Here is a 12,239-nt window from a genome sequence, read left to right on the forward strand (position 1 = left end):
CAATACAGTTTAATGCTACGGCAGAATTGCTGTGTATTATGGGCACATCTGGCCCACCAGAAATGCTAAATCTGCCACTCAACAGTCAGTAATGGACCTGGCCACCAAAATTTTGGTCTGGTGACCTTTAGCACCTAGAACAATGCTTCTGGTGGCATTTTAAAGATCAGAATCTCAACTTGCAAATAGCATCGCTCAAGGTTAAAGGATCTGTATCCGATATGAAGAACCTTAGCTTTGCACCAAAAGAATGTGGTGCTTTGTGGATGGAAGTTTTGGGGTAAGGGGTGTAATGCACCCATAGAGGATTTATTTAAGAGTGTGATGCAGGGGCATATCTAAGAGAGGCATCTGAAAAGGGTCGCCGTTCTCACTCCATAAATATACATACATGCGAGTTACAATCACACATTTATACACTCATTGTGCACAGATATAGAGCATAAACACACACATACAGTATAATACGGTATATACACATATAATATATCGTATACACAGAATATCCACATCACAGATACAGCATATATACATCACATCCAGTGGTAGGGGGACTGCCTTACAAGGTATACAAAAGAGGCAATGTTTTCCTTAACATATTTTCCAAAATCCCCCAGTGGAGCATCAATGGCCATAAGTCTCAATAAGCCTGCAACGCCACCTTAATTGGCAAGATCTCCATAAGAAGAACTCTTACTTCTCAACCCTAGTCAAAAGCCTCTCACTAGGCCAAACCAATTCCCCTACTGATGAAGTACAAAGACAATGAAATATTGTACAGAGCTGTCTAGAGCTGAGAATCCAAAAGTTCTTTCTGGAATAGTTATGCTGGTTTGGCTTTAATCCCATATCATGTCATTAGGCTTCTTGAATGTCATGCCTGATGTTAAGGGGGCTGCCTTACAAGGTAGATAAGAGGCAATGTTTTTCTTATCCCCACCCTGGAAAAATAAATTTGGATATTTCCAAGAATTCCCCAGTGGAGCATCAATTGCTGTAAGGTGGCCTTAATTGGCAAAGCCTCATATACAGTGCCAGAAATTTACTGTACACATAGATGAGTACATTACACATCAGGGTGAGGGTACAAATAGCCCAGGATCGGGGCCCATCATTGGCACCGTGTGAACACAGATTTACAGCAGTTTTGTTAAATATTATTTTTGACAGAAGCGAATATTTACTCCCCAGGGAGAAAACCCCCAGCAGATATCATCCAGTGACATGGTACAATAGTTCAGCGGATTTGAGTAATTACTGAGATGCCGCCATTTAGTTTGCTAATTAGATATAATTTGCCGAGTCCGAGATCCAGAAAACTCTGCCCAGAGATCTCAGGATGGTGACAGTGTCAGTTATGGATGTGGAAGATGAGAGGAGCCAAAATCCATGAACATCTGCACAAGGGTTTTATCACATAATGGGGCTCATTTGCTAAGGGTCTAAATCGCGCATTTTCGTCAGGTTTCCCAGGTTTTCCGATTTGAGCCGAATTGCCCCGGGATTTTGGTGCACGCGATGGGTGCCGGCTTTCACGTGACAGAAATCATGGGGCATGGCCGTCGGACGGATTTCGAAAAACCGCGGAATTTAAAAAAAAAATTGTGTCGCAAGAATAGCACTCACATACACCGAGATGGAGAAGGTGAACTCTGGCTGACTTCAGAGCAGCAGCGACACCTGGTGGATATTGGGCGCATGACCTTAGTGAATCCCGGCAGAACCCGAATCAGCGTCAGAGAACGCGTCGCTGGATCGTGACTGGACCGGGTAAGTAAATCTGCCCTATTGTAGTCATGTTGCCGTTTTTGCTGAAATTTTCGGTAAATTTTGATAATCTGATGTACAAGAATCCTACAAGAACGTCAAAGCGGTGTCTTGCAATATTGGGGAGGGTCTGCTACGGGAATTCCACAATAGACCTCAAATTTAACTATAATTTCTCTCCGGCTGACCCAGTTTTCACAAAAGATACAAACTGTGACAAGCATTGCTCTAGATCAGTGGTTCTCAACCTGTGGGTCGCGACCCCGGCGGGGGTCGAATAACCAAAACACAGGGGTCGCCTAAAGCCATCGGAGCCACGATTTTATTGCATTTTTTGGCATGAATACAATGGGGGTCATTTACTAAGGGCCCGATTCGCGTTTTCCCGACGTGTTACCCGAATATTTCCAATTTGCGCCGATTGTACCTGAATTGCCCCGGGATTGTGGCGCGCGCGATCGGATTGTGGCGCATCGGCGCCGGCATGCGTGCAACGGAAATCAGGGGGCGTGGCCGAACGAAAACCCGACGTATTCGGAAAAACCGCCGCATTTAAAAACTGAAAAAGTGTCGCTTGGGGAGCGCTTACCTTCACCTGGTCCGAGGTGGTGCATTCCGGCGCGATGAGATGACTTTCAGCGCAACAGCGCCACCTGGTGAGCGGCGGAAGAACTGCCTTCATGAATCCCGGCCGGACCCGAATCCAGAGCAGAGAACGCGCCGCTGGATCGCGAATGGACCGGGTAAGTAAATCTGCCCCAATATTCTTGTACATGGTTTGGGGTCACAGCAACATGAGGAACTGTATTGCGGGGTCCCAGCATTAGAAAGGTTGAGAACCACTGCTCTAGATGATCCAAACTTCGGCTCTTTAACACTTGGAGCAATGCTTCTGGTGCCCTTTTAAAGAAAGTCTCAACTTGCAAAAATGCACAGAACCATATACAGGCAGTCCCAGGGTCACATACAAGATAGGGTCTGTAGGTTTGTTCTTAAGTTGAGTTTGTATGTAAGTCGGAACTGTATATTTTATCATTGTAACCCCAGCCAGAACTTTTTTGGTCTCTGTGACAATTGGATTTTAACCCCTTATCACCGACACTAGTTTTCAGCTCAATGACCAGACTCGATTTTTCAAATCTGACATGTCTCACGATAATTGGTTATAACTTCGGAACGCTTTAACATATCCGGGTGATTTTGAGAATGTTTTCTCGTGACACATTGTACTTCATGTTAGTTATAAGATTTAAGTGATACGTTTTGCGATTCGTTCTGAAAAAAAGTGAAAATTTGGCAAAAGTTTGTAAAAATTCTTCATTTTCCTAGTTTGAAATGTTCTGCTTTCCAGACAGGAAGTAAAACTACCCAAAAAGCTTGATAAATTACATTTACGGAATGTCTGCTTTATGTTGGGATGATATTTTATGCATCCTCTCACTTTTCTAGGATGTTATGAGGTGCAGAACTTTAGGTGCGATTTTTCTCATTTTCATGAAAATTGACAAAACTCACATTTTGAGGGAAAACTCAGCTTCCAAGTGACTTTGTAAGGCCTAAGTAATAGTAAAACCCCATAAATTACCCCACTATAGAAACTTCACCCCTCAACGTATGTAAAACAACTTCTATTAAGTCCATTAACCCTTTAAGTGTTTCACATGGGTTAAAACAATATGGACCTGCGATTTAGAAACTATGGAATTTTTTTGGAACATACATTCATTTAGGCCAAACTGACATTTTCAGAATAAATTAAATGATGAAACGCACTGCAACGTTTGATGCCCAATTCCTCCGGAGTGTACTGATACAACATATGTGATGGTAAACTGCTGTACGGGCGCACGGCCGAGTATAGAATGAATGGAGGCGCCATCCACAGCAAATTTGTATTGTCACATTGTACAACCTATACATTTTTATTTTTTTTTGGTAATGCAAACATATGAGGGCTTATTTTTTACGGAATGAGATACAATGTATAGATAATTCATTTAGGGGGTCTATAGCTTATTCATGAGATTTTATTAACTATTTCAAGGGGGACACCAACAAAATCATCAATTTTTATTTTGGATTTTTAGCATTTTTTTCCCCCGCTCACCGTAATGTAAAAATAATATTTTATCTTTATTCTCTGGTTCACTACGATTGCGGTGATACCTCATTTATATAGTTTTTCTTATCTTTGCTCAATTTTCCTGAGCAAAACCAATATTGGAGAATATTGCATTGTTTTTACTATTGACAACTTTTTAGGGCCATAACTTCTGTATTTTTCTGTTGTCAGATCTGGTTGAGGGCTTATTTTTTGTGAAAACAGTTGTTCTTTTCAGTCGTATCATATTAGGGAACGTAGCTTTTTTTTATCACTTTTTAGAACATTTTTTGTGATGGTGTTTGATGAAAAATTGTATATTACGGGAAGTTTTTCGTAGTTATTTTCTTCATCGTTCACCGAGCGGGTTCAATATTGATTTAGATTTATTGTACAGATTAATACGGACGCGGTGATACCAAATATGTACATTTTTTGTGTGTTTTTGTGTTTTATATACTGTATTTGCATTATATGTGTAACTGGGGAGATTATGGGACTTTATTTTATTTAATTATTATAAAACAATTTAATCTTTTTTTTTTTTTACTTTCACATATTTTCAACCTTTTGGCTTGAATAAGCGATCATCCGATCGCTTATTCAAGCCTTTACACTGCAATACACTTGTATTGCAGTGTATAGTGTAAGTAACTGAGCATGCCGCGCATGCTCAGTTACTTACAGCCGGGTCCTGCCAGGAAGGCAGAACCCGGCGAGAAGAGGAGCCGACAGCCTCGGGTCACTCGTCGGGACCCGGGGCAGCGGCAGGAGGGATCGGATCCCCCGGTAAGCACACCGGGGGGGTCCGATCCACGGGGGACACACTTGCACACCGCGGTCATGCTTGACCGCAGCGTGTAAGGGGTTAAACACCCGGGATCGGAGTTTTTCCGATCCCGGGTGTTAGTGCCGGGTCTGGGCTGTGATATCACAGCCCGACACCGGCACTATACTGACCCGATGTCCCGAAATCTTCTTCTGATGCGGCGCCGTAGAAAGGCGTCGCATCAGAAGAAGTACCCTTAATGACCTACGTAGATTCCCGATAGGGCGGTCATTAAGGGGTTAAAAATGTTGGGTTGTCATTAGAATCAGGATTAACAATAAAGCTTCTTTACAGACACCTGTGATAACTGTTACAGCTGTTTATTGTAGCCTAGGACTAAAGTACAGTAAATTACCAACATCCAGAGGTCCGTTTGTAACTAGGGGTCGTATGTAAGTCGAGTGTTCTTAAGTAGGGGACCGCCTGTACTGATACATTTTGTAAACTAAGGGCCACATTTATCACTTTTGTGCGCCTAAGTGTAGTAGTTGCGCCTAAATTCGGGCGCACTGTTTTGCCAGAATTATCACAAGCTACAACCATCTGTGATAAGTATATTTTCTGCCTCTTATTAATCACTTTACTTTAACACAGTTTAGGCGCAGTTTAGGCGCAATGTTAGATTCGGGCACTTACATGTCATCCTGCTACAAGCTCCTCTCTGCTTCTCCCACAGCCCAGAATGAAGATAACACTCACAGCAGCACCCAGGTGTGTGACACCCAGCACCCAGTGACCTCCTCAGCAGCACCCTGGTGTGTGACACCCTGCACCCAGTGACCTCCTCAGCAGTGGCTTCTCCTGGAGGGGATCCCCCAGTGCTGGTCTCCTGCTGCACCCCTGTAATTCTGCACAATATCCCCCTCAGACACTGTGCAGAATTACATGGGGGACACTTGTTTGTAGTATCTGCAAACTTGTGCAAACTTCTCTTGCTCTTGCTGTGAGCTCAGGGTTTGCAGAATATTTTGTAAATAGAAGGTGATGAACTGTAAATAGAGTCTGCAGCTCCTGTCTGCAGTGTATCTAATGTATCTATTATATGTTCTAGTGTCTGTAATGTATCTAATGTATCTATTATATGTTCTAGTGTCTGTAATGTATCTAAATGCGCCTAAATGCAAAAGTCGCACGTGATGAATATCATTAGGCGCAGCAAAACATCTGGATTGGTAAGATAGATGAGGGAAAGCTGTTTATTTTAGCTGCGCGGCTAATTTGACGTTTAATCGCAAAAATGGCGCAAAAACGGTGCGCCTGAATGAAAAGGCGCAAAAACAACAGAAAAAACAAGTGATAAATGTGGCCCTAAGATTCTTATCTTTAAAATGACACTGGAAACACAGTGCTATAGCGCTAAAGGAATAACTTTCTATGATGCTTGACCTCACTGCGTCATATTGAAAACATATTGGAATTTGGAACCAAACGTTTCTATCCCCAGAGATGTCGGTGATGGGAAGATTCTAGGTTCTTGCATCGGAACATAGGTTTCTGCTTAAAGGAGTTGTACCAACTTATATTGTTATCCCCTTTTCACAGAGTAGGTGATAATGATGTGATCTGCCGGGTCCCCCACCAATCATGAGAACAGGGGTTCCCATTCTCACTAATTGCTGGAGAGGCAGGATGCTACTACTGTGGGAGTGTTGGAAATTGCCAAGCATAACGCTCGGATATCTCTGTCACTTTCAAAGTCAGTGAATGGGGCGATATGTATGCTTGACCCGCCGCTCCTTCAATTAGCTTGTACAGGATCCCAGTTCTCATGATTGGTGAAGCCCCACTTTTCAGATTGTTATCCTCTATCCTGTGTATAGGGGATAACAGTATAACTTATTACAATGACTTTAAAGGGAATCTGTCATGAGGGACTTCATTTTCATTAAAGCCAGGTTGTAGATGCCCATCACACCTGCAGTGCAAACATGTATTACTGCATTCTTAAAGCATATGCATTACAATATAATTGTATGTTTTAATGCTCTCAGCTGATGTCATCTCTCCAGGCTGTGAGCTCTGTGAAGGAGCAGGAGGGAGGAGCTGTGGAGTCTGCAGCGCAGACAAGTCATGTTTTTTGAAATACAGCCAAACCAAAGCCCAACCCCTGGGACTACACAAAGGATTCTGTCAGGAAGCCAGGTAAGTTAAAACACACAATTATATTGTAATGCAAATGTACAGAAAAGACAGAAAGACATCATTACAATGCAGGTGTGATGGACTACTGCAACCTGTCTTCAGTGAAAATGAGGTCCCTGGTGACATGTTCCCTTTAAGAGTGACCGTACTAATTGTTGGGTGGCACAGTATTTGCAGTATTTAAAGTTAAATCTTAATCAATGTACCCAGTGGTGTACCACCCATGAGGAGAGTTGAGCCTCTTGCCTCAGGCGGCACCTACTGCAGCAAAATGGGGGGCGGCAACATCAGGGGCACAGTCACCTGCTATAAAGCAGAAATTTCATGGAGAACCCACTTTTTTAAAAAAAAAATAACCTGATATAGGGATGGGAGGGATGGGGTCGCCATCCTATAACTCGCCTCAGACAGCAGAGAGTTTAGATTCATCCCTACTTTGTGCACCCCAAAAATTGTTCCTCTAACGTCCTACATTTTATTCCCTCCATTATAAGCTCTACTTTGCTTTCTCTCGCTCATGATTTTATCGAAAATTGCAAACCGACCGCCATAAAGCACAAAGCGCACAATTAACCCCGCGACTCCAGGTGCCCCGCTGTCAGAAGATCCATCTCTCAGCCATATCATGTCAACCCTCTCGACTGTGATGTAACGGAGCCGCAATAAGAGGCAAACATCCTAACTTACAAAGTAACCTTGTCAACAGGAACTTTTTTACAAAAGACTTGCGTTAATAATATATGATTTGTAACAGGATCGCGCGGGGCAGGCTACTTAACATTGATTTTTTTCGGAGCTGTGAAAGATGATGAGGTAAGTTTCATTGGTCCCATGACGCGGAGCACGGTTTTAATGTTTACTAATATCAATATTCATGGGATTACATGTGGTAATTTGGAAATGTGTTTTCTTCTGCTATTTATTCTGCCTTTCTGGGTAAACAAATTAATTTATCCTTCTCGCTGCGGATGGAGACGTTACAGGCAGAGGGAGGACTGTAATGAGATGCAGTAAAAACCTGTCTCCCCAGACCTGTCTTTATGCTTTTCTTGAATCTTTTGACCTTCGATTCAGATTTGATCATGCTTTACCATTTCATTGTCCAAAATAATAAGAAGAAAGAATAGGATTCCCGGCTTTTTTTTCGGCTGAAAAGAGATTTTTTTTAAATAAGGAGGTGATTTATTCTGCTGCCGTGTAGCCGCTATTAAAGGGTCAATATCGGAGGGCATCACAGGGGAAGATGGCGAAGCTGGGTTTGGAGATATGTATAGTTTTTGATGTTGGGATTTTATATAGAAATCCATTAAGACTCTGCCAGGACTTATAGAAAATAGTCCTGTTTCCTCTGATCATGTAGATAAAGCCTGTGAGTCCTGCTTCTCCTGACCACATAGATAAAGCCTGTGAGTCCTGCTTCTCCCACTCACATAGATAAAGCATGTGAGTCCTGCTTCTTCCACCCTCATAGATAAAGCCTGTGAGTCCTGCTTCTTCCACACTCATAGATAAAGCATGTGAGTCCAGCCTCTCACATGCTCATTTATAAACCCTGTGACTCCTGCTTCTCCCACCCTCATAGATAAAGCCTGTGAGTCCTGCTTCTTCCACCCTCATAGATAAAGCCTATGAGTCCTGCCTCTCCCACCCTCATAGATAAAGCCTGTGAGTCCTGCCTCTCCCACTCTCATAGATAAAGCCTGTGAGTCCTGCCTCTCCCACCCTCCTAGATAAAGCATGTGAGTCCTGCTTCTCCCTTCCACATAGATAAAGCCTGTGAGTCCTGCTTCTTCCACCCTCATAGATAAAGCCTATGAGTCCTGCCTTTCCCACCCTCATAGATAAAGCCTGCTCCTCCTACTCAAATAGATAAACCCTGTGGGTCCTGCCCCTCCTACTCACATAGATAAAGCCTGTGAGTCCTGCTTCTCCTGACCTCATAGATAAAGCATGTGAGTCCTACTTTATCCGCCCACATAAATAAAGCCTGAGAGTCCTGCTTAAACCTGGGAGTCGGCCAACTTCTCCTTCCTAAATAGATGAAACCTTCGGGGGAGATATATCACAAGTGTCTGAGAGAAGAACTCTTCCATTAGTTCAAATGATTAATATTAATATAAATACACGCTCAATATATGAAAAAAAATGTTTGCAAAGCATTCACATATACACACAGTACATGATAAGTAAATGAGAAATCCAAAGAAGTATACAGTATGTGCATGGAAAAAGCAGGACTCACAGGCTTTATCTATGTGGGAGGGGGATGCAGGACTCGCATTATTTATCTATGTGGGAGGGGAAGCAGGACTCACATTCTTTATCTATGTGGGAGGGGAAGCATGACTCCTATACTTTATCGATGTGGGAGGGGAAGCAGGACTCACAGGCTTTATCTATGTGGGAGGGGAAGCAAGACTCACATTATTTATCTATGTGGGAGGGGAAGCAGGACTCACATTCTTTATCTATGTGGGAGGGGAAGCATGACTCATATGCTTTATCTATGTGGGAGGGGAAACAGGACTCACAGGCTTTATCTATGTGGGAGGAGAAGCATGACTCCTATACTTTATCAATGTGGGAGGGGAAGCAGGACTCACATTCTTTATCTATGTGGGAGGGGAAGCATGACTCAGATGCTTTATCTATGTGGGAGGGGAAACAGGACTCACAGGCTTTATCTATGTGGGAAGGGAAGCAAGACTCACATTCTTTATCTATGTGGGAGGGGAAGCATGACTCAGATGCTTTATCTATGTGGGAGGGGAAACAGGACTCACAGGCTTTATCTATGTGGGAAGGGAAGCAAGACTCACATTCTTTATCTATGTGGGAGGGGAAGCAGGACTCACATTCTTTATCTATGTGGGAGGGGAAGCATGACTCAGATGCTTTAACTATGTGGGAGGGGAAACAGGACTCACAGGCTTTATCTATGTGGGAGGGGAAGCAGGACTCACAGGCTTTATCTATGTGGGAGGGGAAGCAGGACTCAGATGCTTTATCTATGTGGGAGGGGAAACAGGAATCACAGGCTTTATCTATGTGGGAGGGGAAGCAGGACTCACATTCTTTATCTATGTGGGAGGGGAAGCAGGACTCACATGCTTTATCTATGTGGGAGGGGAAGCAGGACTCACAGGCTTTATCTATGTGGGAGGGGAAGCATGACTCACAGGCTTTATCTATGTGGGAGGAGAAGCAGGACTCACAGGCTTTATCTATGTGGGTGGGGGAATCGGGACTCTCATTCTTTATCTATCTGGGAGGGGAAGCAGGACTCTCAGGCTTTATCTATGTGGGAAGGGAAGCAGGACTCACATTCTTTATCTATGTGGGAGAGGGAAGCAGGACTCACATTCTTTATCTATCTGGGAGGGGAAGCAGGACTCTCAGGCTTTATCTATATGGAGGGGAAGCAGGACTCACAGGCTTTATCTATGTGGGAGGGGGAAGCTGAGCTTCTGTTAACATGTCTCCCATAAGGACCTTCGATAGGAATGAAGACAGGAGACAACCAACTCCTCATTTAGGAGGCTATGACTTCTATCTTAACCTGTTGGGATCTAGTCTAAAATGGATCCACACAAAATTTCACCCCCAGGATCTGCATCAATAATTTACATTCTACCTCGGCTGTAGTTTAGTTTTTAGCGGCATGTGGATGGGATACGTGACTGTAAATCGCTGTGGGTTAGCCCTCGAGTGAGCAATGAAAAACTGGGGAAAAAAAATAACGTTGGCGTCGGGGATGGTGAAAGAGTTAATTGACAATGTCAGAATAAAGCGGCGGGTCTTGTAGAGCAGCTCAGGAAATATTTAGTCTGCAAATAATTACTTGTCAATCCGAATCATGATCTGGGTATTTATGGGGATGGATTGTCGCTGGAAGCTGCTGCAGGATCGGGAGAAGCAATAAAATCTCAAATACTATTTATTAACATAATAATATCTCTGGGTATCTCAATTGTATTTATGGCGCCGGTATGAGATACATCTGCTTTACATATCATTAAAATGCCATCAGCGCCTGACAATCTGAGCGAGCAGCAGGTTAGTTCTGTCATTTTGCCCTTCATTTACAGAATCAAACCAGGAACTTGTGTTCTGCCTGTGGCTAGTGGCGTCTTCTCCGCTGGTAATGATGGACTACAACTCCCAGCATGCCATTAAGAGCAGCTAAACAACAGCAGACATTCAAGCCCCAGTCTCTATATAGGTTATAACTTCAATTTATATAGACTGGAGGTTTCTAATAATTAAATATCAAACTCTGGATATAAGCGGCCACCAATAGAGGGAGCTAGTGAGCAAACTGCATACTGGTTTACTATTCAGATCATTAAAAGTATATTTAATGCGTATGAACTATTCTTAGGATACATCATCAGCATCCAGAGGTAGTTTTGGTCTTTAGACATAAAATATTAGGATAATTTATTTTTCAAAACATCGCAGTATAAAAGGTCTTTGCACGCCAGTGATTAGGAGATAAAGGAAGTCTACCGTCAAAATCCTTCATGATAAACTTGGGAAATTTACTCATAGATAACTGTGGTAATCTTCTTAAATTTGTCATATGGCCTCCTTCCTTCTGAAATCAATGTTCAGAATTATGCTAATGAGCCAGAAGGGCTCTGAGGGTGTTAACACAGTTCTGTTCTGTAGCTCCACAGGTTGTAACACTGTCTCCCCCTCCCCCTGCTCCCTCATCACTTTCCCCTCCCTCTTGCTGTAGTCTCACACAGTGGGAGAAGGGAAGTGCTCCTGCACAGTGTAACATCCTGTAAAGCTGCAGCACAGAGGGGCTCTGGTAACACCCCCAAAGCCCTTCTGGCTCATAAGCATCATTTTAGAAGTTGATTTTAGAAGGAAGGAGGCCATGGATAACCAATATAAGATGATTACACAGTCACAGTGGCTGCTAGATGGTAGATTTCTGTAAAAGATTGCCCCGTCCATCCCGCAAAGTATGAAGAGATGCGGTAATTCCAGGTTAAACTATTTTACAGTCAGTTTTCAGCGATTTTTAGTTGTTTATGCTGCTTCAAGGTGACCTTGGTGTGTTATAAGCTGCAAAACACATTTATACAAACAGGAACAATGAGGAAATGTCATCGGTGAACACGGCGCGCGGTGAGGAATTCTATACAGCACAAGTCTTTACACTCGGCCTTCAACGCCAGAGACACCGACACAAAAAAATAGGAAGTACAAAAGAAAAAGAAAAGCCGAGAGGATTGCAGAAAAAGACCTAAATTCAGGTGACTGAAAGTAAGGAAATCTTAGTTACACGTAAGGGACCCCCCAGCTGAATACATTCTACGGATATCATAGGGTTGTTACGAGATGGGACCCTCTGTGATCACTGTCTCTCTTGTGATTTCTAGTATGTAA

The sequence above is a fragment of the Engystomops pustulosus genome, chromosome 10, assembly GCF_040894005.1.
Source record: "Engystomops pustulosus chromosome 10, aEngPut4.maternal, whole genome shotgun sequence".
Classification (NCBI taxonomy): Eukaryota; Metazoa; Chordata; class Amphibia; order Anura; family Leptodactylidae; genus Engystomops; species Engystomops pustulosus.